This window comes from Cyprinus carpio, unplaced genomic scaffold (genome assembly GCF_018340385.1).
Source record: "Cyprinus carpio isolate SPL01 unplaced genomic scaffold, ASM1834038v1 S000006503, whole genome shotgun sequence".
Taxonomy (NCBI): Eukaryota; Metazoa; Chordata; class Actinopteri; order Cypriniformes; family Cyprinidae; genus Cyprinus; species Cyprinus carpio.
Genome location: NW_024879171.1, coordinates 346,486 through 363,477, shown reverse-complemented (window position 1 = coordinate 363,477; position 16,992 = coordinate 346,486). Strand labels below are relative to the sequence as shown.

The following is a 16,992-nucleotide window of genomic DNA, read 5'->3' as shown; positions in this document are numbered from 1 at the left end:
CGGTACTTCAATTTCTCCATCAGAGGGTTCTCATACTCTCATTCCTGCTTCAGTGTTACTGAATGGCTCGGTCATTAAATGCTCTGTGTTAATTGATTCGGATGCGGAGGGGAATTTTGTTGATGTTGAATGGGCTCATCACTATGGCCTGCCCATTCATTCCCTTTCCTCTCCTCTGACCGTTCACTCCCTTAATGGACAGCAGCTCATGGCAGTTACTCAGATCACTGGTCCGGTGAGTTTGATTACCTCTGGTAACCACCGGGAGGAAATAGAATTTTATTTATTTAACTCCCCTTCTGTTTCTATTGTATTAGGTCATCCTTGGCTTTCTCTTCATAACCCACATATATAACTGGGCTGAGAATTTAATTCTTTCTTGGAGTTCTCGCTGTCATGCTGCTTGTCTTGTGTCTGCTCCGTCTTCTGTTGTTTGTTCTGTGTTGCAGGAGGAGGAGGTGGATCTTTCTCTGATCCCTGGCATGTACCACGATCTGCGTGCGGTCTTCAGTCAGTCCCGAGCTGCCTCTCTTCCTCCCCATCGACCGTATGATTGTGCTATCGATCTACTTCCCGGCACTTCTCCTCCTCGCGGACGTCTTTTCTCTTTGTCTGCACCTGAGCGGGTGGCCATGGAGAAGTATTTATCAGATTCTCTAGCAGCAGGTTTGATTCGTCCCTCTTCCTCTCCAGCAGGAGCGGGGTTCTTTTTCGTGAAGAAGAAGGATGGTTCTTTGCGCCCCTGCATTGACTATCGTGGGCTGAATGACATAACTGTTAAGAACAGGTACCCCCTGCCTCTTATGTCTACAGCCTTCGAGGTCCTGTGGGGTGCAAAGTTCTTCACGAAATTGGATCTACGCAATGCTTATCATCTAGTTCGGATTAGGGAGGGGGATGAATGGAAGACAGCCTTTAACACGCCCACCGGGCATTTTGAATATCTCGTTTTACTTTTTGGGCTGTCCAATGCCCCAGCCGTCTTCCAAACGCTCGTCAATGACGTGCTGAGAGATATGATTAACGACTTTGTCTTTGTGTACCTGGATGATATTTAAATTTTTTCTCAATCATTCCAGGTGCACGTCCAGCACGTCAGATGAGTGCTTCAGCGGTTGTTGGAGAATCAATTGTTCGGCGGAGGGGATTCGCATGGACCCTGCGAAGGTTGGAGCTGTCTCTGACTGGCCGGTACCTGGCTCAAGAAAAGCTTTACAACAGTTTTTGGGCTTTTACAATTTATATAGGCGTTTTATTCGAAATTTCAGCCAGGTGGCGGACCCTCTGACAGCGTTAACCTCCACCAAATCCAAATTTTGTTGGTCTAATGTTACTCAGGCAGCTTTTGACGATTTGAAATCCAGGTTCACTACTGCTCCTTTCTTATTTTGCCGGATCCTAGCAGACAGTTTGTGGTGGAGGTGGACGTGTCAGAGGTGGGTGTCAGAGCAGTTCTTTCCCAAAAATCCCCTCATGATAATAAGTTGGATCCTTGTGCTTATTTTTCTCATCGCCTTTCTTCCTCAGAACGAAATTATGACATCGGCAACAGAGAGCTGCTGGCAGTATGCTGGTTGGGGGGGACTATAATTCCATTTCTGGTGTGGACTGATCATAGAAATCTGGAGTATATTCAATCGGCCAAACGGCTGAACTCCAGACAGGCTCGTTGGGCACTGTTTTTTGGGCGCTTCAACTTTGTGTTGTCTTACAGACCAGGTTCTAAGAATGGTAAGCCCGACCCTCTGTCCCGGCAGTTTGACGCGCCTGTTGACGAGTCTCCTCCTGACACCATTTTGCTATTGGGCCGTGTGGTGGGGGCTGTCACCTGGGGTGTCGAGGGCCGGGTCAGGCGAGCATTAGCTCAGGTTGAGGTGCCTATGGGGTGTCCGGCGGGTCTGTTATTTGTGCCTGATACAGTCCGCACCGCCGTCTTGCAGTGGGGTCACTCTTCTAAACTCACGTGTCATCCTGGTGTGAGGAGGTCGCTGGCAGCCATCCGTCAGCGTTTTTGGTGGCCGGCCATGGCTGAGGACATCCGTCGGTTCGTGGGTGCTTGTGAGGTTTGTGCTCAAAACAAATCTTCCAATCAACCTTCCGTTGGTCTGCTTCATCCCCTCCCTATTCCTTCCCGCCCCATGTCACATATTGCCCTGGATTTTGTTACTGGTTTCCCTCCATCCAGTGGCAATACTGTGGTAACCTGAGCGAAACCTGACAGTTCCCTCCTGGTGCAATGACCTGCCCAACTCAATCCCAGCAGCTTAGTCCTTAGCCATCTTCAAGAAACGAACCAGGCTTCTCTGGCGACATCAAGCAGGCCGCGGGGCTGCCGGCCGAAGAGGAGCTCAAAGGGGGTAAATCCGGTGGAAGCCTGGGGTACCTCCCGGATGCCGAACAGGACATAGGGTAACATCTTGTCCCAGTCGCGCTTGTCTTCCGCAGCCACTCGCCGCAGCATCTGCTTCAGTGTTTGATTGAAGCGTTCGACCAGGCCGTCCGTTTGCGGGTGCTATACAGTGGCGCGGAGCTGTTTTATTTGGAGAAGCTTGCAGAGGTCAGCCATCACCCGTGACATGAAGGGGCTGCCCTGGTCAGTCAGTATCTGGGATGGTAGGCCGACCCGACTACTCAACAGGAAGAGCTCCTGGGCAATGGTAGTCCAGGATGACCAGGATGTGTTCGTGTCCCCGGGCGGACTTCGGCAGCGGCCCCTCTAGGTCCATTCCGATCCGCTCGAAGGGCACCTCAATGATGGGCAGCGGAATCAGCGGGCTGGGGGGAGGGGTGCGTGGAGACGTCCGTTGACAGGTATAACAGGCCAGACAGAAGCGTTTCACCTCGGCCTCCAGGCCTGGCCAGTGGAAACGGTCGCGTATGCATTGGATGGTGTTTCGGGCCCCCAGGTGGCCGGCCATGGGATGGGCATGCGCCAGCTCCATCACCACTCCTGTCTTGGTCTGTGGGACTACCAGCAGGGTTTTTTCCTCCCCTCTTCGCTGTGCAACACAGTACAGCAGGCCGTTTTTGACCACGAAGTGAGGTGTTGGGTGGGGTGCCGGTTGGAGGTCCTTCCTCTCGGCGACCCTCACTTGGGCCCAGCAGTGTTTGAGGCGGTCATCCTCATGCTGCTCCCGGGCGAAGGCCCCAGCCCCAGCCCCAGCCACCTGCTGGAAGAGGTCATAGTAGAGGTTAGGGTTATGATGGGAAGACTCACCCTCTCTGGGGCTGTCCGAGGCCAGCACCACGGGGCGCCGTCGGGGCTTCGTGGTCGTCCGGCACTGGGGGCGGTTCCCGGCGGGGCTGGCAGGCTGGCTAGCAGAGGCGAAGAGGCGGTCGAACCCCGGCCAATCCCTGCCGCGGAGGACCGGTATAGGCAGATCCTTGATGATCCCAACTTCCACCGGCCAGGCGCCAAGGGGTGCCGTGATAGTGACGCGCCGCGCCGGTAATTCCCTGGTATCGCCGTGGACACAGGTGATGGGCAGTCTGGCTTTGGGTTCAGGCCGTGGAGGAAGGACAGTCGGCCGGATAAGGGTGACCGCGCTGCCAGAATCGAGGAGGGCGAGGACCGGTCGGCCATTTATCTTTACTTCCGCCCATGAGGCCCGCTTTAGAGTTTCTGTGTGTACAGCACAGCCTGCCAGCCAAGCGCGTCCAGGGGAGTGGGGAGCTTCGGTAGGCATGGGCTCATCCTGTGGCCCGTGAACCGCCGGCCTGCCGACTGGTCGCTGGGTGCCCTCTGGCACTCATCGCTCCTGGACCACCCTTCGGGGAAAGGGCGGCGCTCGCTCCCCAGCCTCCCGGTGTTGGGTGGCCTCCACCAGCTCGTTGACGTTGGTGGGGTTCCGCATACCGGCCGCCTGCCGGAGAGGGCAGGGAAGGGCCCATAGGAGGCGGTCCAGTACTACGCGCTCCGCTACCTGGTGTGCGGTGGGACCCCCGGCCAGTAGCCAATGTTGGGCAAGGCGTGAGAGGTCGGTCATTTGCGCACGGGCGGGCCGCCGTGGGTTGTAGGACCAGTCATGGAACAGTTGGGCGGCGCTAATGGGCGACAGTCCAACCCGCCCCAAGATCTCCTCCTTCAACTCTTCATAAGAGCCGCTCCGCTTGGGGGCAAGCATAAAGTATGCCCTTTGCACCTCTCCCGTCAGCAACTGCGCCACGATCCACGCCCACTCGTCCTTGGGCCACGCCTCCCGGGCGGCGATCGCCTCGAACATCTAAAGGAAGGTCTCGACGTCATCATGCGCCGTAATTTTAGGGATGAGCTGGGTAGCCTGGGCTCGGGGGTCAGGTAGCAGAGTTCGCGGAGCAGCGGCCATGCGGAGGGTGGTGAGCTCTCGTTCCGTTTCACCTTGTCGGGAGGCCATGTGCTCCATGATCTGTTGCTGGCGGATGCTCACCTCGGTGAGGTGCTTCAGCAGATCTTCCATTGTTGGGGGAGGAGCGCCACCTGGGGAAACAGGAAGGGGACGTGAGACAAACAATCCGGAAAAAAAACGTCCGTCAACAAACCCAGTGATGGTTAAGTGGATGTAGTGGGATCCTGGTCGGTAACTTCTTCACTGCAATGCCCGCATTCTCCACCAGTGTGACGGGGTGAAGAAGTACACGACACGAAGATCAAGGTAAGTTCCCCAAAGGGTGGATTTTATTGTAAACCGTGAAGGGGAAATAGCCAACATGAGGGGTTTCCGGTGCTCAGTGCTCGGCCTTCTCTTCTCCTTCAGTGCGCAGTGCTGTGTGGGTCCATGAAGTCCGTGTCCTTTGAGGGCTGCCGGTCACACACTGCTGTCTGGAGGGAAAGCATAGAGAAATGTTAGCCGAGTCTTTTGGAGACATCTCTGGCCTCTGTGTTCGTCGGCGCAGCTTATAAAGCCCGTCCTTGATGGGCTGCAGGTGTGACTGCTCAGCCCGTAATGAGCAGGTGCAGGTGTGCCTGCTCTGTTTCCAGGGCGATGCTGATGAGAGCTCGGGACACGCGTCACAGTATGAAGGTTGAACAAATAATGTCATCACATTAAAAATAACCTCGGTAATACTTAAAGCTTCATAGGGCTGGGAAAAGTTGTGTGAAGCATTTAAAAGCTCTTGTAAAGAGCTCTCAGTCATGATGAGAACACAAGGCTCGAATTGCGAAATTTGCTTGATTTTGCAATAAATTCAGCAATCACAGAATCACAAAATCCTGGAGGGACTGACTAAGTTGTGGCCTAATGGTTAGAGAGTCGGACTCATAACCCAAAGGTTGTGGGTTTTGAGTCTCGTACAAGGGATTGTAGGTCAGGGGAGTGAATGTACAGCGCTCTCTCCCACCTTCAGTACCACAAATGAGGTGCCCTTGAGCAAGGTATCGAACCCCCAACTGCTCCCTAGGCCCTGCAGCAAAAAATGGGTGCCCACTGCTCCAGGTGTGTGTTCACGGTGTGTGTGTATTCAGTGCTGTGTGTGCACTTTGGATGGGATAAATGCAGAACACTAATTCCGAGTAAGGGTCACCATACTTGGCCACATGTCATGTCACTTTCACTTTCTATAATACAATGTAACAATATAGTAATGCAAATAACACTAAACTTACTTTGTCTGTTGCTCATACAATATAATGTCTATTATATGTCCCTATAATGGGAGCAGTTGAGTGAACTCTCTAGTCAGAACTGCTGATGCAACAATAGAGCGCAATGCTCATTCACAGTTTACTCAGTGTCCATACAACACCGGGTAAGTTGTGTAACTCCCTTCTGTACAGCACTTATTATATGCGCACCTCTGTCACCGGGGCAAACATGGAGAATTGTGAACACAAACCATACTTTAATCATAATTTTGCTATAGCTTTTTTTTTTTGCTATATTTAGTGATTCTAAAATGGCAATGTTTTATTTGAAAAAGCTCTTTATCACATGTTTTTAAGTAATTTTTCATACAATGCATCACTTACAGTATCTTTTTTATTTATTAAACCTTTATTTAACCAGGATAGGCTCTCTGAGATTAAAAATCTCTTCCACAGGTGTATCCTGGCCAAAATCGACAGCAATACAATCAATTTCATCACAGAATTAAAAAACAAAAACTAACTAAAAACACTTAAAACAATTACAAATCGAGTCATCTTCCAATTGCCGATAATGGATTTTAAATATTCCAAAGACACCAAATTTTGATTGAAGACGATTCCAGTCAGAAGGAGCAGCATACATAAAAATCTTTTTACTCAGTTCAGTTCGGGCCAAGGGAACAGAGTGTCATGGAGAGCGCTTCTGTGGTTCCCTCTCCGTGCCACCAGAGGGCTCCATCACCCAAGTACTAGATTTCACTCACACTACATTTCCTATCAGCCCCGTAACCTGGCATCATCCTCCACCTGCTCCCCATTAACTCAGACTATTTAAGGAGCTCTTCCACCCAGACTCTTTGCAAAGTCTTGTTTTGCCTTAGTAAATATTTCTGAGCGTTATTCCTGTTTCATTGGAATGCATTTTGTTATTACCTTGCCTGTCTCTCTCTCTCTTATTGGATTGCTGCCTGCCCCTTTTGACTTTTGCTCTGTTTACTGGACTAACAATATTGGATTGCCGCCTGCCCCGATCTAAGCCCGTCTCTGTTACTGACCGAACTCTGCCTGCCCCGATCTCAGGTCTGTCTATGTTCTCCACTCTGTCTGCCCTATGTTACTGCCTGATCTGTTGTGACCTCTGTTTGTTTGATTACGTTTCCAATAAGACTGCAAATAGATCCCAGCCATGTTAATGAATCATTACACAGAGAGAATATAACAATTTTAGAAGTAAGGGAACATTTTTCAACATTTTTTTTTTAATTGAATAAGACAACAGAGGTATATAGGCAACAACCACAAAATGGTTTTGTATATGATTGAATAAAACTGCATTTACCTTCTAGTGGACAAAGAAGACCAAGCTATTCTGTTATACAAAGTACAGTGATGAGTTCAAGGTTTACAATCTGAAATGAATCTTAGTGCACCATGATAAACAGCATCCAGAGAAAAAAGAAGATGGAGCAAATTGATACACTACATCACCGTAATCAAGTACAGATAAAAAGGTAGCAGAAAGTAGTTGCATTCTAACATTAAAGAAAAAAAATTAAGCTTGAGTTATATTTTAGAAACAAGTTTTGTTTTTCATTTAGTTGAGTAATGAGAGAGCTAACAGGTGTGTCGTCAACAATGATGCCAAGGTATTTATACTCTTTTACTAACTCAATCGCATCACCTTTTAAGGTAACAGTCAGTTCCAAACATTACACACACATCTCCTTTTACAGACAAAAGCCAGTTCTGTGCTTTTCTGTTTTGCTACATCATTTTACTTGTAGGACCCAACTGTTCTCCCAGGGCTTTCAATGCATCATCAGTGTAATTAATGAATCTCTGCTGATTGTAGTAAATATGATTTATCCACTCTGTGTTCTTAATTGGGGCTATTCATTCAAATATAGACTCAAATCCAGACTTTATCTTAGCTTTGTATTGCTCTGGTAGTCCTCTTGAATCTATGTACACATTTCGATCTATTTCATAGGCTCTTTTAACTCTGTATTTCTTTTGTGGGGGCTGTTCAGTTTCATTTAAGTCCCCTTTAAGTATTGTTACCCCTTCTAAAAATCTTGCTCTGGTGCAGATTCTGGAAGATTAAGTGTTGCCCTTAATCTTTTCCCCCCACATACCCAATAATAATCTGCTATTGCTTCTAATTGATCTTCCATGGTGTGAATTTGGGGAAAACTTAAAGTTCTGTGTCTTTGACCTTTATGATTGTCATGTTCATCTTTACAGTGGCTGTGGCATATATCAGACTGAATGATTTGAGCACTCCTAAATTATAATACTTATCTTGGTCCAGATGCCAGATTATTGCACAATTCCTTTTTAATTATCCCATATTATGTTTCCCTTTTGATTTGTAAAAACACTCATACTCCAATGTGCCATCAATTACATAAGCTACGGGGGTCTTCCTTTTCTTGATGTCATATCTTTTATCTATTCGTTGACATTCATCATGTTCATTTTCTGACATTATTTAGGATGCAGACTTCACATTCAAGTAGATATTCGTCCACCATTGCTTATACATAGAGCAACCAATAACCTTGTCACTTTATTTATCTTTCTTTAGGTTATTGTTATTTTTTTTTACATTTTTGATCACTTCCACCCTCATGCTAAGACTTTGATGGCTCACATGTTTCATTAGTGCTCTAAGTAGAGCGGTTTTGATTGCATAATTGTCATTCCAACCTGCACTAAAACCTGTCGTTCCCAAAAAAGTAATAATTTGTCCCACTGTTTGTGGTTGGGGTGCTTTACTGATGTCCTCTAATTGACTGGGTGATATAGCTTTTACCCCATGTCAAATTGTGCATCCTATGTATTCAACAAAATTGCAGTTTTTCTTTAGAGGCCTTATGCCCCCCCTCAGCTAATTCAGTGAGCACTAGGGTTGTAACGGTATGAGATTTTCACGGCATGATAATCGTCTCAGAACGATATACAATATTAAACTATCATTATTATTATAATCATCAGCTACAATGACCCGTAATCAATGAAAACAGATATTGTTTTTGGTTGAACATGGTTTATTGTAACAAACTTGTATTAAAATAAAAAAAACTTTTGGAAGAAAAAGAAAAAGAAAGCTGCACATCTCCCATTTGAACAAAATAAGGAATAAGTTATTTCTCTTTATATTAGACAAGAATAAACCAAACTGTCCTTCCTCTTTAACATTGCACCAATCACAAGCGTGTCTGATGATTGTGCTGTGTGTCCACCAGGGCCACACTTAACCAACAAGTCGCTCCCTGGTATCCCTTGGTCTCCCACTTAGGAAGCGGTAACCACAGGCTTTTATGCCTCTCTTAGGCACCGTGCACCTCTTGTGTATGCACAAAAACTCTTTACTACTCTAACGCATGCGCGTCTTTTGACATCTGGAGCCTCTTACATCTGTTATTTTAACTTAAATGATCGAGATTCAATTTGGTTAAGCTTTTCCTCAATCACCACCACAGGTTTGACCTAAGCAACCACACAAACAATTCAACATTTTAATTTAAACAAAAAATTGCTCTTACCTCATTAGTCTTTTATTGTTTGCGTGTTCACCAGGCGTTCACCTGCCACAGCTCTCGTCAAGGTCAGGCTTTAAGCCAGTCCCATCTGGGTCGCCAATTGTGTTGTGGTCTTCTCAAAATCATAAAATACAACTCAAGAAATTGACTTCCAGATGTCAAAAGACTTTACTGAACACAGCAATAAAGCCGAGATGACGGCCGCCGCAGCTGAATCTTCTGTCTGTCTTATGCCAAAGTTCACAGGGTTACTTAAGTTCACAGGTGCAAGTCAATGGAAAACTACCAGTACCGCCCAATGGGAGGACCTTTATACATCCAATCTTCCATAAGACGTCCAGTATTTGGGAATAACTCAGAATATATTCGGGCCTAGTTGTTAGAGAGTTTGACTCCTAACCCTAAGATTGTGGGTTCGAGTCTCGGGCCGGCAATACCACGACTGAGGTGCCCTTGAGCAAGGCACCGAACCCCCAACTGCTCCCCGGGCGCCGCAGCATAAATGATGTCCACTGCTTCGGGTGTTTGTTCACGGTGTGTGTGTATTCACTGCTGTGTGTGTGCACTTTGGATGGGTTAAAAGCAGAGCACGAATTCTGAGTATGGGTCACCATACTTGGCTATACGTCACGTCATATTGATCAGAATATTGATTACTTTCATAGTCAAGCATAATATTTTAATTAAGATAATACCATATTGCAGGGTTCCTCAAATCTTACCCTGGAGGGCCAATGCACTGCAGTGTTTAGCTCCAACCCTGATCAAACTCACTTACCTGTGATTTTCTAATGATCCTGAAGACACTAATTAGCATGCTCAGGTGTGTTTGATTAGGGTTACAGTTAACTCTGCAGGAAAGTGGATCTCGTGGGCCAGATTTGAGGATCCCTGCCATATTGAGTAAATAACATAATATAATAGAATAACAAAATGTCCACATGTTTTTGTTGAAGAAATTAAAGAGGCTGTAGCATTTCTATCACACAAAGTTGGCCAAATTTAAAAATTAAGTGGATATTTGAATTAAATGTTTGGTCATTATTAAACAAGTATTTGATCGTCCTGTAAGTCTGACAACAGCAATTATCAGACCTTTGGTGCCCTTTGCAAGCATTTATAATAATGTAAATTGTTTATTTTGTATTAATTTATGTATTTTAACAGTTATTCAATGAAACCATATTTAAACCATATATCATATATTGCCTCGTAGTTTTTATATAACATATTTTAAGTCATGGAAACTGATATTAAAACACGTTACTAACATCAACAGTCAAAAAAGTTTCACCGGATTATGAATGTAGTTACCTGGAAGTGATTCATGGGCTTCATCTTGGGCTTTTTTATTTTTCCTTTCTCTGCACCGGACTGCGCTGATGTCTTTTTCCTGATAAAGCCTAGTTGTCCATTAATTATGATGATCATTTGTATCATCAATTGTTTTTTTGTTTTTTTTGGGAGCAACTGGGATGGTATCCCCCTGGCAGTTGGTGCCCTACACAAACTTCATACTCTGCATATAGGGAGAGGTGGTACTGACTACAGTAAAACTCTGAAAACAACCCTGGTTTTCTAAAGAACCAAAAAAGTGTAAAAAAAAAAAAAATAGAAAAGTAGAAGTGTAAAAGTGTATTGAGTCACATTTTACAGCAGTCTTGTTACAGTGCAAAAACAAAAAAAAAAAATAAATAAAAAAAAAAAAACAAAAAAAACAAAGAAAAGGCAATATACTCAATATACTAACTATGTCATTATTTTGGAAGAGATTGTTTACATATATCATTGTATCTTGTACAATGTGCTTTTAAAGAATTGTGTGTTTTGTTTTGCATCACAGGGTTACATGATGTTAAACCAGTGTGAAAGCAACACCTGCACCACCCATCACAACTTTACCATACAGCAGCTCTCACAGCATCGTTCTCACACAAACGCTCACACACTGTACAGGCTTCAGAGATGTTATTGATTCTGTGGTGAATTAGACTACTTTCTTCACTGTATCTTCCAGCGCTGTGTATAATGGTGCCGTGTGATCAAGATCAGCCCACAGCTCTGGCCCGAGCAAATAAACGGTCTGCGCTGTGTAGCCCAAACGAGTAGTGCGGATTCATTCCGCTTTAGGTTCGTTTGTCCAATGTAGCTCTTAAAAATCAATAATGATGAGAATACAAGGCTGTTCGTTTCTTTTTTTGGAACTGAGAAACAACCTTTCTTTGACTGAATGTGTGTTGCGATGACGGCACTGGATGCGTCTAAGCCCAAAATCTGCTTGATTTTGAAATTTGCTTGATTTTGCGATAAATTCAGAGATAGCAGAATCGCTAAATCCTGGAGGGACTGACTAATACAATGTAACAACATAGTAATGCAAATAACACTAAACTTACTTTGTCTGTTGCTCATACAATATAATGTCTATTATATGTCCCTATAATGGGAGCAGTTGAGTGAACTCTCTAGTCAGAACTGCTGATGCAACACTAGAGCACAATGCTCATTCACAGTTTACTCAGTGTCCATACAACACCGGGTAAGTTGTGTAACTCCCTTCTGTACAGCACTTATTATATGCGCACCTCTGTCACCGGGGCAAACATGGAGAATTCTGAACACAAATCATACTTTAATCATAATTTTGCTATAGCTGTTGGGTAAACAAGGGAACATAGTAAAGCCACACTGGCATTCAGACAAGAGTAACTATACAATGAAGTTAGATTGTGATTCTAAAATGGCAATGTTTTATTTGAAAAAACTCTTTATCACATGTTTTTAAGTATTTTTTCATTCAATGCATCACTTACAGTATCTTTTTTATTTATTTAACCTTTTAACCAGGATAGGCCTTCTGAGTTTCATCACAGATTTAAAAAACAAAAACGAACTAAAAACACTTAAAACAATTACACAGCATTGAATCATCTTCCAATTGCCGATAATAGATTTTAAATATTCCAAAGACACCAAATTTTGATTGAAGAAGATTCCAGTCAGAAGGAGCAGCATAGTTAAAAGCCTTTTTACTCAGTTCAGTTCGGGCCAAGGGAACAGAGAGAGTATAACAATTTTAGAAAGAAGGGAACATTTTTCAACATTTTTTCATTGAATAAGACAACAGAGGTATGTAGGCAAAAACCACAAAATGGTTTTGTAAATAATTGAATAACACTGCATTTACCTTCTAGTGGACAAAGAAGACCAAGCTATTCTGTTATACAAAGTGCAGTGATGAGTTCAAGGTTTACAAACTGAAATGAATCTTAGAGCACCATGATAAACAGCATCCAGAGAAAAAAGAAGATGGAGCAATTTGATACACTACATCACCGTAATCAAGTACAGATAAAAAGGTAGCAGAAAGTAGTTTCATTCTAACATTAAATGAAAAACAAAACTTGTTTCTAAAATATAACTCAAGCTTAATTTTTTTTCTTTAGTTGAGTAATGAGAGAGCTAAAAGATGTGTCGTCAACAATGATGCCAAGGTATTTATACTCTTTTACTAACTCAATCACATTACCTTGTAATGTCTGGAGAGAAATTCGATTATTTTCAATTTTCTTTGAACTAAAAAATAATATATACTTGGTTTTATCAGTATTCAAAATAAGTTTTAAGCTATAAAGCCATGACTGACTGAATGACATCAAAAGCTAATCAAAACCTATCAAACATTGTATAGATTTTAAAATCTTGCTTATTACTTATAAAGCCCTGAATGGTTTAGCACCTCAGTATTTGAACGAGCTCTTGTTACATTATAGTCCTCCACGTCCACCCCATTCTCAAAACTCTGGCCATTTGATAATACCTAGAATATCAAAATCACCTTCGGACCGTAGATCCTTTTCCTGTTTAGCGCCTAAACTCTGGAATAATCTTCCTAGCGTTGTTCGGGAGGCAGACACAGTCTGTCAGTTTAAATCTAGATTAAAGACCCATCACTTTAACCTGGCTTACACATAACATACTAATACACTTCTAATATCCAAATCCGTTAAAGGATTTTTAGGCTGCATTAATTAGGTAAACCGGAACCGGGAACACTTCCCATAACACCCGATGTACTTGTTACATCGTTAGAAGAATGGCATCTACGCTAATATTAGTCTGTTTCTCTCTTATACTGAGGTCATCATAGCCACCAGATCCAGTCTGTATCCAAGTCAGAGGGTCACTGCAGTCACCCGGATCCAGTATGTATCCAGCCCAGATGGTGGATCAGCACCTAGAAAGGACCTCTACAGCCCTGAAAGACAGCGGAGACCAGGACTAGAGCCCCAGAGACAGATCCCCTGTAAAAGACCTTGTCTCAGACGAGCCACCGGGACAAGACCACAGGAAACAGATGATTCTTCTGCACAATCTGACTTTGCTGCAGCCTGGAACTGAACTGCTGGTTTCGTCTGGTCAGAGAAGAACTGGCCCCCCGAATGAGCCTCGTTTCTCCCAAGGTTTTTTCTCCATTCTGTCACCGATGGAGTTTTGGTTCCTTGCCGCTGTCGCCTCTGGCTTGCTTAGTTGGGGACACTTCATTTACAGCGATATCACTGACTTGATTGCAAATTATTGCACAGATACGATTTAAACTGAACTGAGCTGCATGATGTCATCACTGAATTCAATGATGAACTGCCTTTAACTGTCATTTTGCATTATTGACACACTGTTTTCTTAATTAATGTTGTTCAGTTTCTTTGACAATCTTTTTTGTTTAAAGCGCTATATAAATAAATGCGACTTGACTTGACTTGACTTAATGTAAAAAAATAAATAAAAGGGGCCCCAGCATAGATCCTTGGGGAACACCTTTGGCAATCTCCAATAGTTCAGATAGTTTGCCTTCAGCCTGCACACATTGAGTTTTTCCACTTAAATAATTTAATCTCATCTAATTTCATTTCATTTAATCTTGCCTTAAATTTTTAATACCTTTTCTTAAAATTTCATGAATTCCTTTGTGTTTCATAGATTTTATTTTAGGATTTTAATTGTATATAATATAGATAAATATACATGATAAAATATTTTTAACTTAAAAATATTTATAAAATAAAAATTACATTGTTAAAAATAAATAAATGACCTGCAGAGGGGGATGTTTTCACAAACAGTCAATACTGAATAATGCCGTAAAAAGCAAAGCTCAACGCAATAATGCTGTAAATGCTTTGTTGTTGTTATTGTCCTTTTCCCCCAAAAAATAAACCCTCCCTGAGACATATTTACTACAGTCAGGGCCGCTGCTGGCCAAATGGGTGCCCTAAGCAGGATAGTATTGTTGTGCCCCCTCCCTCAAAAAAACAAACAAACAAACAAAAACACCTACTATAAGGGTTCAAAATAGAACATTAATCAAATATAAAAGTAAAATATAGCTGCAAGCAGCGATTCCGGGGCCAAGCCCTAGAAGGGCTGTAGCGCAGCACAGAGCAGGAAGAACAAAAACGGCAGAAATAGAAAGTACATCAGGACAACAGATTGGTTCAGAAGTAGAGAAGTTCAAAACTGAAAAGAAGTTCAGATGCGAATGAACAAAAACATGTTTCTGATTTAATACGAACACACACTGAAAATCCAATGTCTGGAACAGAAGCAACATTAACCACCCTGGATTCGAACCCACAACCTTAGAGGTTCAGAAACAGTGGCTTAGCTGAGTGCACCACTCAGTCAATGCATGTTTGACAGGCTGCGGAGGAGATGTTAAGGTGTGAGAATGAACTGACAAAAGCATAACTTAGCTATCCAGATTAGCACGCTAAGCTAACTTAATGCTAAAGTAGTTTACGGTAAACCTGAAAGCTTAAGAGACACATTAAAACAAATGGCAACCGGTTAGCATGCTAAGTTAACTAGCATAAATCAACAAGTACAGACATGGTCAACTTCCGAGAGGTATTTCTCAGGAATGGTAGTGAATATCAAAAATCTGTTTCAGTCATTTCTGTGCAGCTCGGTCCAAATATCATTTGATCAGATTTTGGACAAAACTGAACAAAATTTCTGGGAGGAGTAGCGAAAATACTGTTTTTCATTCAATTCAATATGGCTGACAGACACCCTGTTGGAAAATTACAAATGAGATGTCATCTGATTAGGTATAACCCAGGGAATGAAATTACATAAATATAACTCAATTTGGACAACATTTTCAGAAGTTATAAGTGGTTTTGCAAGAAAAATTATATCTGTGGAACACTAGGTGGCGCTGTCTTCAAACTTCCGAGGTATCTCCAGGACATAGTGTTCATGATCCCTACCGATTTTTGTACAAATTTGTCCACGGGTTCAAAAGATATAGCAATTTATGACAAATTCCAAAATGGCAGACACAAGGCCGACACATAACTTTTGAACAATTAGTCAGAAAATTATAAGCAAAAATGTGCATTTTTGGTATCTCATGACCCATAGGTGGTGCTGTTCCCAACTTTGGCATGGACTCTCAGATCATGGTGTTGATGAAGTGCACAAAGTTTGGCTTCGATTGATCAAAGTTTGGCTGAGATACAGCCTCTGAACCAATTTAGGGTCGAGCTTGTTAACCTCACAGCTTCATAACTTTTTTTTTTTCACCAGTATGTCAAAAAATTCTGTTCAGTCATTTCTATGCGTCTTGGTCCAAAGATTATGTGAGCAAATTTTAGGAAGAATTGGACCAAATTTGAAGGAGTAGCGAAAAAACTGAATACTTTCATTTTTAAAATGGCCGCTACTGTCATGGGTGGAGTCTTAAAGGAACACTCCACCGTTTTTTGAAATAGGGCTTATTCACATTATTTCCTACATTTAGATAGGTGGGCAAATGCATTTTTGTGTCAGTGCATGCATTGTTTTAGTTTGACTGGGTCGGCGTTAGCTTAGCTTAGCACAATGAATGGAATCCTTTGTTGCCAGCTAGCATGGCCTAAGTAAAAGTGATCAAAAAATTTAAAAAAACACACCTAATTACTTCTTGTGGCCTGCGTATTCACAACGAGTACAAATAGCGATCCAGATTAACACTAGGCGATTTCCTAGGCAGATATTGACTTGGGACTATATTATGGGGAAGCACAGGCGAAGCACTGCTGCTTAGGCGAAGCACTGCTACTTCGGCGCAGAGATATACCAACCTATATTGCCTGTGAAAACATCAACTCTATGTGAATACAGGTATAATATGGGTCGATCTATACATGCGTCATGATTAAAATAATCACTTACTCTGTGGACAGCTGTCCATTTGGTCCATTCGGCGTGGGGCGTTTTTTTCCAGTTCACTTTGTCACACCGGAAAAAAAAATCGAGTACTGAAGAATGGATCAGCGCCGTGAAATCCTCTGTAGATGTGACACAACTTCGGGCACGCTCATCTTGATCTGACGTGTTGAGCCTGGTCATCAATGGCAAAAACATGTCCCACTCTCTACAGCACAGACACTCTATTTCCGTCGGCATAGATTGGCATATTCCCCCTCATTCACACCACCAGTTCATGTTGGCTCTCATCCTCACGTCCTCAGGCTGTTGAGCGATTGCAACCTCCCCCTCCTGTCGTTCTATTTCCAAAGCACGCAGCTCGTCTTCTGTAAACTCTGGTTCAAATAGGTATGGTTCTGGTTCTTGACTGTCTGAGAAGTCACCCTCTTCGTCTATCTCAAAATCAGCCATGTTCATCGCCATTCGTGTACTGTAAGGAAAATAGCCAGGCAGCTACTATTCACGCCGGTATGTTGACGGAAGTCATGGGATTTCATGTGTTGCGTGATATCTCTGCGCCGAAGTAGCAGTGCTTCGCCTAAGCAGCAGTGCTTCGCCTGTGCTTCCCCATAATATAGTCCCAAGTCAATATCTGCCTAGGAAATCGCCTAGTGTTAATCTGGATCG

At 43.4% G+C, this 16,992-nt stretch overlaps 1 protein-coding gene across 2 annotated transcripts in view; it reads left to right on the top strand.

The window, feature by feature from the left end:
- Nucleotides 1–12,902, top strand: part of LOC122143760 (gastrula zinc finger protein XlCGF8.2DB-like) — a 28,568-nt gene extending 15,666 nt beyond the window's left edge. The window contains exons 3-4 of one of the 2 annotated variants that reach the window (XR_006159363.1): nt 12,306–12,470; nt 12,558–12,902. The gene's annotated coding sequence lies outside the window, so the exon portion shown is untranslated. Of the gene's footprint in view, nt 1–6,912; nt 7,064–12,305; nt 12,471–12,557 lie in introns of those variants that run through there. The other variant, XR_006159364.1, reaches the window with a different exon arrangement.
- Nucleotides 12,903–16,992: the final 4,090 nt, after the last annotated feature.